We start from the raw sequence: 16,339 nt of genomic DNA, 5'->3' as shown, positions 1-16,339 counted from the left end.
TTTGCTGAACCATCGTTGACACTTACGAACGTTCAGAACATTTTCATAAACTTCTCTGATATTATTTGGGGCTACAGAGGCGTTGTTTCCCTTCTTGTGTTCAAACAGCATTACATGCCGAATGTATATCTCGTCCTATGCCATCACTATAAAGAATCAAAGTATACTAAACTTTACACATTATATAGGCTACACTAACGTGACGTTTGGGTGGTTCATTTAACTATTACACGTGATGTACGTTTTTTCGGGGGTAGTTATGAGAGTGTTCCAAAACGCGACATTAATTTCTTGACGACCTAATATATTCATTTTTAAATATTTATGTAGGAAACATATTAGCAAAACGTTTACTGATGTCACAACACAAATCTAACATTTAATATTAATTTATTTTTAACGCTATAAAGTAATACTGAACACTTTGACGATTTTTCCCCTGATTTTCAGAGCAAAACATCAGTTATTTCTATTTGACATCCGCCGATTTCTTTGTTTTGTTGAATTTCGCACAAGCTACTTGAGGGTAATCTGCTATAACCGTCCCTGATTTTCAAGTGATTGACTAGATGGAAGGCAGCTAGTCAACACTACCTATCGACAACGCTTGGACTATTCCTTACCAAAGGATACTGATTTTGACTGTCACATTATAGCGCCCCCAATGCAAAAAGTGTTAGTATGTTCAGCACCCGGTTTCGATCTTGCGATCCGCAGGTTGTGACAAGAGCCCTAACCATCAAGACATGTCAGGCCGCCATCCGTAGTATCTTTCTAACCATCGTGGGAATTCCTGGGAAAAAAAACAACGAAGCGGTGCAAAAATTATTTAGTTTGTTTTCTGAAGCCAAGCCAAATTGGGATATCTGCTGCGTACACTGCGGGGAATCGAACCCCGGATTTTAGCGTTCTAAGTCTGTAAACTTAGCGTTGTACAACCGAAGGACATTATTTAAAGACATGTATGGCTGTAAATAATTTGGCTCACAAATCGTCACGCTGTTTTTACTCGTTGAAATAAAATTCTGGAGAAATAAAGTACTATGCCATTTTCACGATTCAAGTTTCATTATGAATAATATACGTATAAACAATTCTTTATTACACATTTGAATGATTTGAATAAAAAAAATTTAATATGAAGCGAGAATTTTTCTTATAGCAAAGCCACATCGGGCTACCTGCTGTGTCCACCGAAGGCAATCGAACCCCTGATTTTAGTGTTGTAAATTCGTAGACTTACCACTGTCGTTTAGTAGAACTTTTAGGTATCTTAACACAGATAATCTGCATTATGACTGCTGTTTAGACTCAGCAGTTATTAACAAAATTAGTGTGTTAAAAATCACACTATATTAATAGTGTGAGAGTTTTAGAAATTATTATTTTTGCACCTAGTCTATTTAGGACAGATTATCATAAACAAATTTAAGCAAGATATTTACTTTTTTTAAATGTTTACGATGTATTTAAAGAACATCATTTACTTGATACTATATGGCAAGAAATTTTTAACAGCCCAACTGCCTCAGCGTATTCCAAGTAAAATATTTAGCAAAATTCAAGAACTTGTTTCAGAATATTGCGAGGGTGTGTATTTCTTTTCTTTTTTTTTTTCAGTTGCAACGTTTCTGCTATCACCACAATAAAGGTTCCGCCAACTTTATAAACTGTCCAATCGATGTCAACATGAAACGCTCCGCCAAGTACAAAATGTCATTATTTAGTTACTACAGAAAAGAGTCTGCTATAAAAGTAAAGATTAGATAGTTTGGCGGCTAACATCATAGCTGAGATGAACAGGTGTGATCCTATGTTGTGGATGTGGCGCAAGACATTGAATAACTACTTGCACCTACATAAAATAGGTGTACAGATGTATTTATCACAAAATAATGAATAACAAATACATATCTTTTGTTTTCGCGTTCATCAAACTACGATTTGATTAATGCTATAAGAGGTAGCCCTCTTGTTATTTGTATAACAAATGTTTTCAAATGCTACAAAATAATAATCAAAATGCAAATTATGTCGAGATGATTACGTACATTACAAAACGAAGCACCCTTAAGAAAGTATTAGGATATCTTTCTACCGATTTCTAATAATCATCACAGCTAAAATCGATTAACGAAATTATTCTATTATATTCTACAATCACATTCGGATCATCGAAAGTTTTTTTTTATGTTAAGTATTTTGTTATTGAGGAAAAGGCAAATTGTAACACATTTTAGGAAAATTTGGTTTCGAAGTTTTACGACTGCAATTATTAAGGAATATCTTAGAACATTAGGTCAAAACATTTAAATATACTTCTTAGCAAATAAATTATAAGAGTCATTATGCCTGTTTGATGACCTATTTTGTTTTAATTTATCACGGCTTAGTGCTAAAACCTAAATATCTACAACAGAATGCACAAAATAACAACCATTTGTTATGAAATTAAAATCCTTCAAATATGCATAAATAGCTCTCTAATGACACTATCAAATACTTTGAGAGCCCTTCTAAGCTACAACTTTGCCTTTTTACCTTAAATTGTTGATTTGAATATCGTAGCATCTGTACCACGTGAAATCTGTGGATTAGAAGTACACTTCAATTCATACTCAAATATCAGGTTTATAAACCTCGTAGTCATCTCTAGGTAAATCGTAGATGGGGGTATAATGTTTCTCTAAACCACACGTAAAATGTTCACTAGTGTTCAGAAACTTTGCATAATCATCACTACAATCAAAAGCTCGCTGCCTGTTGGCTTGGCAATGCACAGTCTTCCCTGGTTTAACAAGACATTTCCATTCTTGACTCTGGCCGCTGTTATCTTCAGGGTAAAGAACAAATGGAGAAATGTGGGCTTGGTGAATGTCTTGGCAATTCGAATCTATGATGAGGTCGTTTGTCGAATGTGCCTTATACGTAAACATTGAGAGATTATTCATCGTTGAATCTGATTTTCTAGTTGAATAACAGACAGAGTTATTGGTTAGTAAGGTATGTTCTGGGAATGACAAGTCCATTAATAGATTTTCTGATAGGGTCTGGTCTTCCAGAGGATGGAAATACTTTTCATTTACCACACTCGTGTTACTTGTGTTCCAAAGGTTATTACTTAACTTACGATTTTCAAATATTTCGAAGAATAATTCTTCTGAAGAGTGATCAGAATTATGAGCTACACTTTTAGTTTCCTGACGATCCTGAATATGACTGGTTGGGGAAGGTAAAATTTGAGAATAGGATGCTAAATCTGTAGCTCTTGAATTAAGCGAAACACATTGGTTTTTGTTACTTTCAGACCATATGGTGGTTACATCTTGTAGTTGTGAAAAGTTGTGGTCTGACGACTTTTCACCGGAGGCGTGGTTGAAGTGAAAAACATCCTTTCTTTCTGTCTTTGTAACATCTTGATTTGACATGATTTCTTTCCAACTCGGAGAGGATAATAAATCTTCCATAGGAATGTTAAGTTCATAAATATCAGGGTTTCCGTTATCTACGGAAACTGGTTCTATGTCTTTTTTGGTTAACGAATTCGTCTCCAAGTCATCGTAATTCAAATCAGCTAAAGGAATTTGATCGAAGTCACAGATGGTAATATTATTTGTATTTTCATAATTGTTTTCTTTATGAAAAAGGTAGGGATAGAAGCTCTCAAATTCACATTTCTGGATAGAAGGTGAATTTTTGCTTGCTTCATAGCTTTGGCAAGATAATGAAGATATTGATAAAGGAGTATTAGAAGAAAAATATTTTGATGGTTCGTTAAAAAACGAATTTGGAAACTTTCTCATCCTCATTGGAATTTTGCTAAGTTTGTTCTGTTCACAGCCTTCAGAGGGAACTATATGGTTTTTACCACATCTTTTTTGTAGAATTCGAATACCAAACATGGCTTCTAAAGTTATTTTTTCAAGCTTTTCGTTAACTATCAAAGATCGGTTCTCTGTTTTTAAACTTGACTGGCTTTCACAAATTTTGGGTACTGACAAACACCTTTCTCTTTGAAGCAGTTTAGAAAAACCATTTTCACCGGCTATTTTGCGATGTTTGTTAACTTGTCTATGGAGGTACTTTCTGTGATTTACTTTACGATTTGCTCGTGGTCGTTTTATCATAGCTTGCTTTAAAGTAATGGAAGCGGAATCCAAAAATTTTAGCAAGTTCTTGGTAGTTTTGTCCATTACAGCTCTATTGTAATGATTGTCCGGAACCATGTCGATTCGTATAAAAGCATATAAAAATATGCTTGACTTCTAGTTTAATTCAAGAAGACGACAATATTTTAAATACAAGAGACAAGATATGAACATCAAATGATTTAACACAGCTACAACTTAAGTTGATCGTACTTAATTCCTCATGGAGGTATAGAAATCAACACTTATTGCGGTTTTATGAAGCTAAGAATCCGAGTCCTTGCACGTAAGTCACTCATTTCAGTATAACATACCTGGTAGCAATACGGAAATGTTTGTTCACGTATATGTTTCCTTTAAATGAAGTGAAGGAATACGTACTACTGCATGACGGGTCCAAAGAATACCTTGGTTAAAGAGTCTTACACAGTCGAAAGTATGATCAAATGTTTATCTTAACACTACATTATTCACTATATACTATGTAAGGGCACAAAATTATAGACCACTTACGTTCATCTACTAAGCTGCATAGAGGGCGTGAATAGGTTAAGGAGGGTTAGGATATGATCTGCTGATTAGTATTACACGTCACCGGCACACTGAATTGTCATTACGCTACACACGTGGCATTTCTATACGACACAGGAAGTAGAGGGTGATATCATCATTTTAATTTATAGTTGTTTTGGTTTTCAACAATAGATGCAGAATAGGAGCGTGACATCGCATAGGAGCTGAATAAAATCAAAGAAAACAACAAAGACAGAGTTACTGAATTACCTTTACAAAAATATTAACTCAGCACAACGCAAACACAACGGTTCAAAGCTGAAGATAGATCTGGTGAAGGACACCGGGAAGACGAAATAAACTACTTTTGAAGCATAAAGAAACTTTCGACTGAACGATTTCTCCAGCGGTAAGAATCCCCATAGGCCTGATTAATAACTCTGTTGTTTGCTTACAACATCACAGATAGAGAGCGCTAATCTCTCTGTCAACAAACCTTTTACATTGTAATACTTCAGGGACGATAACGACTTGTGAGCGCTCGTAAACAAGAGACATGCAGCTATCTTTTAATAACGAGGGCTCAAACGAATGTAGGTTTTTGAAAAATCGATACCATTGTTCCAGAGCCTCGAAAAGCATAGTTGCAAGATGAAGAACAAAAAATGTCTTATATTTTTATTCTTTTAACCTAAGTTCAAGGTATACCTTTGAATCAATAATATAAAATGGAATTAAATAGAGGAAATGACCAATCTTACCTGACAAGGATTTCACAATCTTCGAACCGTGTTAAATTTCTACGAGGCAAATTCTACTTACTTATGTTAAGCCAAGAAAAATATTTCCTATCCAGTTAGCTAGTGTTTTGGGTCTTTGAATTTACAATCATAAATTTATTATTTCTTTGATTTTCACCTTAATGTTTATTGTTACGATATTAATACAAATACAACATTTGGCAATTTTTATTTCCCTTATATGTTGTACATATTATATTGATATATCACCTTCTCATTTATATTTATCTACATTTTTATATAATATAGTAAAGCGATGTGATTAATATATCTCAATTTAATTTTCTGTGTGTTTACGTTATATTTGTTTCATATCTCTGCTAACATGCTTTATTTATATGATATTCTAAAAATATTCATCTAATCTTTGAGTTTTGTAACTAAATAAAGCAAAGTTTATGAGAGGAAAACGAATCCATAATATACGAACCTTTACATTATAGCTTTATAGCTGTTTTTTTAAATCAATATATTCTCTAGAATTTGGACTGAAAATAACATTTGAAATATTTATCTAATTTATTGGCATGTAAAATTGGCATATTACAACAAGAATTGAAACTCATTTTATCATACCATTACATTCTAAGATAGACGGTTTAATTGCATGGATTTTAAGCAAGTTATTTTATGATTTATTTGACTACATTTTATATTATTAACCGTATGTATATATATATATATATATTACGTGGAAGATTAATGTATAATTGTTTGATCTTATGATTATACAAGTTGTCCATAACTTATGCATCGGTTAGGAAAACAATGATGGCTCGAGCATTTTGTGTAATGGGTGTCCCAACTTTGACCTGTTGGTAAAAAATGCAATTCTTACGTTTCATAAAACAGTTCCTAAAAGTCGTCATGATCTTCAAGCTAGGTCTATACCCTTTATAACTTCAAGTTCTCGGTAGACTTGCAGTAACTCATGGTTCTCTATTTCTTATTCACAGCCTGCGTTATATTTGGAGCTTTGGAAGGTAGGCCTTGTTCACTTGAAGAAAAGATTTCAGTGTGCCTTACTATCCAGAAACTATATGTTGATGCATATGTAAGACAATCTGTCAAGTTGCTACAAGTAAAACTTGGGTTACATATTGTCTATTAAACTTTATTAGCTGGTCAATCCACGGCTCTTTGATAAACTTAAATGATATCGGTTGTGAGCATAATTTCTGTAAACACCATAATCTGAATCTTATTTCCAGGAACAGAGATAATCAGCAGCATTCTTATGATTAAAAGTCTTCCTTTGTACTTGCATTTACTCTGTTTCAACTTCTATTGTCAAAGATATAGGTAACAAATAGCAACCGCTCTCCAAACAACAAAACATCTGTTTATATGCATTCATAAACCGTTACTCAAGAAGAAAGATACAGAAGATTGAATACGTTATTCAAAATCTATTTATACTATGCAAGTCAGCAAGTGACGTGAAAACCACGGTCGATTTAAACTTGCAGTAGAACGGGTGTATCAGAACTACATTTTTTACATTGTTTGGAGTTTCTTAGATTTTGTGATGTCACCGAGAATCGATTGCATTTGGGAAAGGTATGAACCAGCACTTTCCGACTCAAAATGTTCAAACTCTAAGATCATAAAGATGTGTTCAAAGTGAGGACTAGGAAATTCCAAGACGGGGATATCTTTTGTACTTGATGAACACTGAACCTGTTTGGAAGCTTCTCTTCATCCTGTCATGCTCTATCTTACGATCTTGCATCTGTAGCGTAATTTTTATGGCAAAACGGCTCCGTAGGAAGGTTATTATATCCAAAGTAAACCCTTCATCCCTACATGCGTTTCATAAGCCATCTAATGTGCGAGGATGACAGTTTCCCAGCGTCCTTTTCGTCAGTCAAATCGCAAAGAGATCGGGTACTTGACCGATATGTCTTCGTATTGAATAGCATGAACACTCGTTTAAGTTTCCAGTTACCTTAGTTATGCGACGCTTGACAAATGTATCGAGAAGCAACTTGTATACAAGTGACTTGTGTCGCTTTGTCAGAAGGAGACCCATCTTTATTTTATTATGTGCTTTTTGCCTGGGGCCCTTGGAAGGATATTGCCAATGACTTTTGTGTTCATGGATTCTCTCCTGCTACAAGTGTCCGCATTTTGGTTACTACGGCTTGATTAAAGCTTGTTGCATTTCTTTATCTGGATGGTCTTGGGTTTATACTTATACCATTGTTTTCCAGATCCATTAAGTACAAGAGATATATCCGTCATCAAATAATTCTAAATCGCCGATCTAAACATGTATTCGTGATCTAAGTATATGCATATTTTGCGTCCAAAAAGATTGTTGCATACAATTCCCAAGGCGATAAATTTTCGGTGGCATCACAATACCTACGAAACGACAAACAATGTCAGAATGTAGTTCTGATACATTCCATTCCACTGCGACTTTTTATCTGCTGGGGTTGTCACGTGGCTTATTGATTTCCATATCCAAAATCGTTTCAATATAACGTATTCGTGAATATTTTGCGTCCAAAAAGATTGTTGCATACACTTCCCAAAGCGATAAATTTTCGGTGGCATCACAATACCTACGAAACGACAAACAATGTCAAAATGTAGTTCTGATACATTCTGTTCCACTGCGACTTTATATCCGCTCGGGTTGTCACGTGGCTTACTGAATTGCATATTCAAAATCGTTTCAATATAACATACTCAACCTTCTGTGCGCATATTCAGTAACTACGTTACAGGAACTGTTGTTAGCATACAAAATGTTTTTGATTTTCAGGATATTATACAGTTTTATTAACACATTCTTTTTTGTGAGTGTTACGTAGGTGTGATAAGATTATCACTTTTATATTGTTTGAACAACATTTCGTGATTCACATAGTTAAGGTTATCAAAAATTACTGAGCAAACAATACTAAATACACTGTGACGTTTACACGACCACGATGAATTTACACTGATTTACTTTAGCATCCGCAATATTAGAAATGCAGTGCTAATTGTAAAGTGGGCCATAAGTGGTTAAACATTGTGTTTATTGGAGTTTCTAAATAAAACACAATCATCATTATCTTAAAATTAGTTTTAAAATATATATTTTAGTTGCTTGGCATACATTGTTTAAAGAATTATTTTCCTTGTCGTATGGAGATTTTTTCATACATAATTGAAGGAGGCACACTATGATAATTAGCCAGGCATAACAACTCTCAGGACAAAGATTCATGTGTCCAATACCACAAAAGTACTTATATATATATATATATATATCAAAACTTGTATAAATTATGTATGGGTAAGCAATCAGATCGGACACCCTTTAGGGTGGAGGTATGGCCGTCTTTAATTTTGAATTACTCAACAGAGGGCAAGTACTCAGAATCAGACGCCATAAGTGCTTTATCCGACTTAAGCCGAATACTAGCAATGACTGTCGCAGTTTTAATGCCCTACTGCTGAAAGTACTGTGCAAGTTCAGCGTCATCGCTGTCTGAAACTTGGCCTCCTGATAGATCAGCTGCTAGACTACACATGGCTAGATTTATAATAATAAATAGTAACTTTTATGAAATCCCCATAAAATCTTCAAAATGTTGTTTGGTTTGTTTTTGAATTTCGCGCAAAGCTACACGAGGGCTATCTGTGCTAGCCGACCCTAATTTAGTAGTGTAAGACTAGAGGGAAGCCAGCTAGTCATCACCACCCACCGCCAACTCTTGGGCTACTCTTTTACCAACGAATAGTAGGATTGACCGTCACATTATAACGCCCCCACAGCTGAAAAGGCAAGCATGTTTAGTGTGACGGGGATTCGAACCCGTGGCCCTCAGATTATGAGTCGATCTGCCTAACCAACTGGCCATGCGGGCCACTATATACAGAGAAATTTTTATTTATTTAATTTTTGGTAATAGATAATCTGAGAAAATGATATAAGCCTTGACTTCTTTTTTTTGGTCTTGATGCACGGGATTTATGCCTTGTAATTTTGTCTAAATATTTTATAAAGCAACACCAGTTAAATTCAACGCAATACTTGCCGTTGAATTAGAAGGAGTCATTATGTTTATTTTTCATTTTTGATATTCTATACGCCTTCACGTATGTATTTGGGTAGTCATATATTTAGTTTCGTAGATTTTATATCAAACACAAGTTGCGAAACATTGTTTCAAAGCTTATTATACATTTTCATTAAAATTTTTCATAAAATATGTAGGTTATTGTTCAAATGTTTAGTAATTATGTAACATATATTGTGAAGACAGCATTCATTATATATGTTTTTTTTTGTTTTGCAATTAAGCACAGAGGTACACAATGGGCTATCTGTGCTCTGCCCACCACGGTTAACTAAGTTTGTAAGTCCTCAAACATAGCGCTGTGCCACTGGTGGACCATTATGTATGAAACAATTGCAAAATATACTTTTAAAAAATAGAACACGAAAAACACGAAACTTGCAAAATGAACAAGCTCTTAAACTGTTTTAAGATTACCTGATAATAAATTTTAATAAAACGTTCAGATATCTGTTCAATCAATTATTTTAACTACAGTCATAAAATAGAGATTAATAAATAGGAAGACAAATAAGAAAATAAACAATAATCATAATTCAGAACGTAATATATTTCATGTATACTTAAAAAGGTTAAACGTATTATTTCAAATCATGTTTTAAACTATGAGACTAGATCAAGTATTACATTTCAAATAGTTACAGAATCAAGAATTATATTATTATTTTCGAATTAATACGTCAGGGACTTTCATGTAACGCTCTTTATAAAGAAAGAAACGAGGGAACAAGGTAAATTACTGAGAACGCATATAACTCACTAGACATTGATTTTTGTTTTGCTTAAAGTTTCTTAAACAACAATGATTTCTCTGAGAAAAGTTACATAGAAACAAATACATATAGTGTATAGTAGTAAATTCTATGATGTACATAAAAAACACAAACATTTAACTTTATATCTTTGAAACAGAAACTCATCCTTTAATGAGATCTTTTAATAGACTTCTAAATCGTTTACTACATATAGTTGCATTCAGATGAGATGAAGTTAACAAGTCCTGTTCGGACTTTGAATCATTGTATACTAATACTTCCTTAGGCGTTTGCTAAAGATATTACTAGATACACATTTTATGAGTGGTTAATACTGAATACTAAAGAAATAAGTCTACGGATATCGAAAAAAAAAATTAAATCAAGATGATGGTATAAATCGTCCTCATTTTGACCAAGATGTTTTTCTTTCTTTTTTTTATAATAACATAAATGGTATTTTCTTATCATTTGATAAGCACTCAAACATCAGAAACATGTAGATATGAAGTCTGTGAATTCTGAGAATTTGGAAGCTCTTCGTTCATCCGGTTGAAGGTTCTCTGAAGCAATACATTTACAAAGGAGGTTCATGAAAGTATATGGACAAGGGCACGAGTACTTTTGTTTTACTTAAACCATGCAAAGACTTTTCAGCTGGACAATGAGAATATCGAATATCTCCCGCAACGCAATCTATTCAGCTTTCTGATAATAAGGAAAGCTAAAATAACTAGCTCAAGATTTATGTTTACAAAATAGTTGCTATTACTCAGAAGTTGTTTAAAATTATCTTTTCATACATAATTGAAGGAGACACACTATGATAATTAGCCAGGCATATATATATATACTTATTTATATAAAACTTGTATAGATTAAAAACAGCTAAGATAGGTGTCACAGATTTTATGTCCTGAAAGAAAATAATCTGAGCATAAGCGAGTTCCATACTTTCTGCCAAAAGGAAATTAAATATTTCTTTTAATCAAAAGAGAAAAAAATACAGGGGTTGAACGTGCCAGTTGGTATAGATCCATTCTGCATGAGAGGCTGTGTGATGTTGGAAATTAGACAGCTCTGCGCACGCACGAAAGAGCACGGAACACAAATTTCTTATATATATAAAAAAACTTTGGTCACTAAGCATTTTTGCAGCTTGAACTCAATGGTAAGTTTAGCGCCAACCTATCTGTATGTTGAATCTGTGAAAAACTACTACAGTTATCTGCTGTCGTCTTTAATGTTGAATTATTAACCGAAAGGAAGGCACCAGGTTAGTAGCGCTTTATATATATCTTAAGAGATTGACTGTCACTTTTATGAGGTACCCCTAGTTTAAAGTGCGGGAAATATTTTGTGGTATCGCACAGAGTTATAAAGTTTCTTGGTGTATTTGAACATCAATAAAATGAATACTAATCTTCATAGAACAATAATACGTGGTGGATATTGTCATAGATCACACAGATCACGAATCCAAGATCACCACAAGAGGGCGCCATCTATTCCTTTTGGCCACTATTTATTTATATGATAGCCTGCATTCTTGGGATAATTTCATATGCTGCTGAAAAAAGCTGTACAGTATTCAGCAAGGCTACTTGCTGTTGGATGGCAACTTTCTAGTTCATCTATGCAAAAGGCCCACCAAAATATGCAAAGGATCTTAGGTATCACCACTGTCAAAACACGTGTTAAATACTAAACGGTGGCTAAGTTAAGTAGGTAGCGCCCTCTTGAGGTAATTTCAGATAACCTCAGGTTCATGTTCTGTTGATATATTCGTCAATTATTTTGCTCTATGAAGATTAGTATGTATTTTATTGATGTTCGAACATGCCAAGAGACTTCGTAACCGCGTTTAAATGTATCACATTAGCAACTGTATATATTCAAGATCATATAATTCAAGGTATATGCTAGAAATTATTAGTAGCTGACACATAAGTCTCATAATGATAATACTAAATAAATCAAAGTACATTCTAGCTGATATAGTACTTTTAATAACGAAAGATATTTAATATTGTCTCTCAGAAAAACCTTAAACTTCAACGCACACCGTCATCCCTTTTGTTAGCTCTGTATTCTCAGGGGGTGACTATACGTGTTTTAAACAAATAATATTTGTTTCTTACCACAAAGAGGCTCATCTATCAAATACGCAACGTTTATGTAAGAGGAAGCAGAGAATGAGTCAATCGAATTAGAAAGGGAAATTTCTATAGTTTGAGATAAGTGTATTTATGTTCTATAATATGGGCATCCTGTTTTGATGACGTGTCAGCATTACATAATGACAAACATTTATCACGGTAGTGTCATTTGGACAAACAATTTCTTTGTCATTTTACTCAAGCTGATTACGCCATAATGTTTTCTAACTTATAACTTTTTTTTTGTTTACACACAAAAGGAGAGTGAGCGAAGAAAAAAATGTTTAATAAAGCTATTAAAACTAGAAACGAATGCACTTATTCGTTAATCAGCAATTTTGAGCACATTTTGCAGTAAAATGTTGATTTTGGTGTATTTGTGAGCATGAAAAAAAATTGTCCCCATTGTTTCAGCGGCAAGTCTGAAAGGCTTATAATGCTAAAATTGTGTTTCGATATCCGCAGTGGACAAATTACAGATAGCCCATTGGGAAATTTTGTGCTTAATAACAGAAAAGAAAACTGCAGTGCGGAAACTGTAATAGAAGTATTGATACTTATGGAAACAACATCTGCATAGTTTATATTCCTTATTCAATAAAATCGCAGAAAATCGAATTTTTTCCATAGAAACTTTGATAATTGAAAGATCAAGACACACAGTGGTGTGTCGTGCGACCAAAACAACCTGCTGCAGGATACACTGTGTGTGTTATTAAAAGGAGTGATTGTTTAGCGATTTTCCACGTTCTATATCTCGGACTGCGGTAATATAAACTAAAACATATTTTCAGTGAATGTGCTCTACTAGACTCTTACATCACATACCAAATTTCAAGGCAGTTCATTAAGAAATACCTGAAATATAACAAATTTGATTGAGTTTCTTCCTTCTTTTTTTTTCGGGCATGATGGTGGGTAAAACAAAATACACGGCCTAGCTAACTAATGAATGGATATTTGCTGTAAAATTCTTATCAATGCTATAAGTTTAACTACCAGTTTGGCCACCAGTTTTGATTTAATTCCTTTAAGTGGCACACTCAAACCTTTTTTCACACCTTTGATTAGATGTTTTGATTAAAACGATAATATCAATTAATATCTCTCTGTTATATGTGATTTTTAAAAACAACACTACAGCAAGATTATTAAAGGTGGTAGAAATTGGATCAAATAATCTTAAATTATGATGAGTTTTAAATTAAAACAAATAATATATGAACCCTTTTGATAAGTTATTATGCTAAGACACTGTATTAAAATTACTCGTAATAACCAAACTATTGGATATTTTCATCAAAGTTACTTACGGATTGTTGTTGGTAAGTAATATGCATTTGCTTTACATTTCAATGAACAATGCAATCATGTTCATAGTTATTATATATTTGCGAAATAGCGTGTTTATGTGACTTCGCATGGAATGAAGGACAGGTGTAAATAATATCTCTTCTTAGAATCCATTGAAATTTTAAACTATTGTGTTATAAAAGAAAACTTAGTGTTAACACGTTTGAACGAAATCTCACTAGTAAAAAGTTTAATGAATGCTGCTAAGTTAACAGTTCTCGAAGAAACTAAGAACAACTAGGCTATTTATATTAATTGATAAACTAAGCTTAACTTAGCTTTGAAAGCAAATATCTTATTGATCACATGTTGATCACAGTATCTTGGTTAAAAAATTATCTCTGTGGAAACTTATATGTATATATATATCTTCAAAGAGATGCTTTTCCTCACTTTTGAAATACGTCAGTAATTAGTCATTTACAAGACATTGTATAGACACATTAAACGGTTTATATGAACTTCAGTTTAATGTTAAAATATATAGCATAAGGAGTCTACTATTACATCTAAGTAATTTAACGAGAATGAGCTATTTACGAAACTTGTATGATGCAGAAAAGGAAATATTTTGGTGTGTATTTTTGTGGGCGACAAAATAACTATTATTCTACGTAAAAAGACCGTTGTATTCACAAGAAAAAGAACTTAAGTCAATTATTATATTTTTGATAATATTGAAATTCATGTTTAACATTTTTTGGCATGAAACTGACAACCAATTACAGTTGAGCCTCAGTATAAAACTTTATGCAAAACGTAAGACAGAAACAGCTTAAAAAAGTTTGAACCAGATCGATAAAATTTATCTCCTACCAATCACTGAGAATCGATTAACAGGTTATAGAATATTCAGCCTTATTTAATGTAATTTAGTTATCTTATCATCTTAAAACTTGTTTCAAGTGGAACCAAATTGTTTAGAAACATTTCAGTTTAGATACTAGTACAACATGGTTGTTAGCAAATAATGTTTAAGTATTTCAGTCCCATTTCTATTTTACAAATCTCAAGCACAAAATGAAAATATAAGGTATATGTTTTTACTAGATATCCATGAACTACTGAAAATGTTGGGTTAAGTTGTCTAATGTAGTAATAATTTTTAATAGTTTAAAATTATTCATAGTATAAAATATATATAGAAGTAAATAAATATATATACATATTTGTATACACTGTGAAATATACACCATTAAGATTTTTCTGTTTAAAAATCATGAATAGTTTCAACATTGTGTAGCATTTATTTTATAAAAAGTTTTGTGGCAAAAATTTGTAATAATGTTTTGCAGGTGGTTTCCTACAAAAAATAACGAGCTGTAATGATATTATCTTCTCGATCATGAAGTCACTTAGCTATAATGCTTATCGCTAGATGGCGCGTCATTCGTATTTGATATAAGTGAAAATAAACTATTGTCGAAGAATAACGAAAAATATAAAAAAATTTGTAAAATTAAGTTAGTGTTAAGTTACTTGAAAATATATTACGTAGTAATCTTAATTTTTCCAAAAACTCTTGAACCTAAGTTATAGAACATGTACTACACTGCAAAGTTACATTTGTTGTGTTCCATAGATTTCCAAAAAATATATTACACTTCAATTTTCAAACGAAACTTTTTACACACTTTTGTTTCGTTATTAAGTAAAAGTCACAATTCAATGCTTCATATTATTTCAATTCTACTGAAATATAAATTAATTGTGTTGAGTAAAAGACAACTATAGAACCATATATATATAATTCAAAATTCACTACTACAAACAAGACCAGTCTTGTTATTTCGTTTTATGAAAAGAATGGAAAAGAGTGAACGCACAGAGGAACGTGTTTAGTCGTAAAAAGTTACTAGTGTTTGAACTGTTTTTAGTTATTTTTAGTCAGTTATATCTATCTAGTGTTACGTATTACAATTTCAAATAGACTAAAACTGGGTTAAATTGTAATTTAGATTTAGTAGTTTAATAAATGCCGATATGTATCCGATTTACGATATTTACCAACAAAATTGATACACACAGTTTCATATTTTAATATACAAACAATAATACAATTTACAATAACAGTAAATTACAAATAACTATATATGTACAAAAGATTTACAAACTTACAAATAATATTGAGTTTTCTTTCTGGCCTGAAACTTCCTTCATGTTTTATCGAGGGTTCACAATGAGCGAATTGATTTTGAGTTGATGTAGGTATAATTCACTTCACAGGGAGCTCTGTGGTCCTCGGTTATCAGACGCCGAAAACAGGACGAGTTTTTTTACCGCTGAAGTTATATAATGTCTTCGTAAAAAAGTACTAATGTCCGATGTGAATCCACTGAAGTGAAGTGGTTTGTAATGTTTTAATTTTATATGTTTTCCTGGTGAAATATCTGAAATTTCTCGATTAATAAGCGTTAATCACAATTACTGCTTCCGAGGTTTATAGTATACCAACTATAGCATACCAATAATATATACTGTTTTTTGGCGCGTTACCTTGATTATATCTATAGGATTTAGGAGAGTTTCTCG

At 32.7% G+C, this 16,339-nt stretch overlaps 1 long non-coding RNA gene across 1 annotated transcript in view; it reads right to left on the bottom strand.

Annotated features, from left to right (window-relative positions):
• The window catches only part of LOC111085565, a 23,366-nt gene extending 18,392 nt beyond the window's left edge, over positions 1-4,974 (bottom strand). Inside the window, exon 1 of the long non-coding RNA XR_002610378.1 lies at positions 4,662-4,974. This is a non-coding gene — a long non-coding RNA (uncharacterized LOC111085565). The remainder of the gene's footprint in view (positions 1-4,661) is intronic.
• Positions 4,975-16,339: the final 11,365 nt, after the last annotated feature.

Source organism: Limulus polyphemus, unplaced genomic scaffold, assembly GCF_000517525.1.
Source record: "Limulus polyphemus unplaced genomic scaffold, Limulus_polyphemus-2.1.2 Scaffold473, whole genome shotgun sequence".
In the NCBI taxonomy this organism is placed as follows: Eukaryota; Metazoa; Arthropoda; class Merostomata; order Xiphosura; family Limulidae; genus Limulus; species Limulus polyphemus.
Note: the sequence above shows the minus strand (reverse complement) of the source record. Positions and strands in the feature narration are given on the sequence as shown.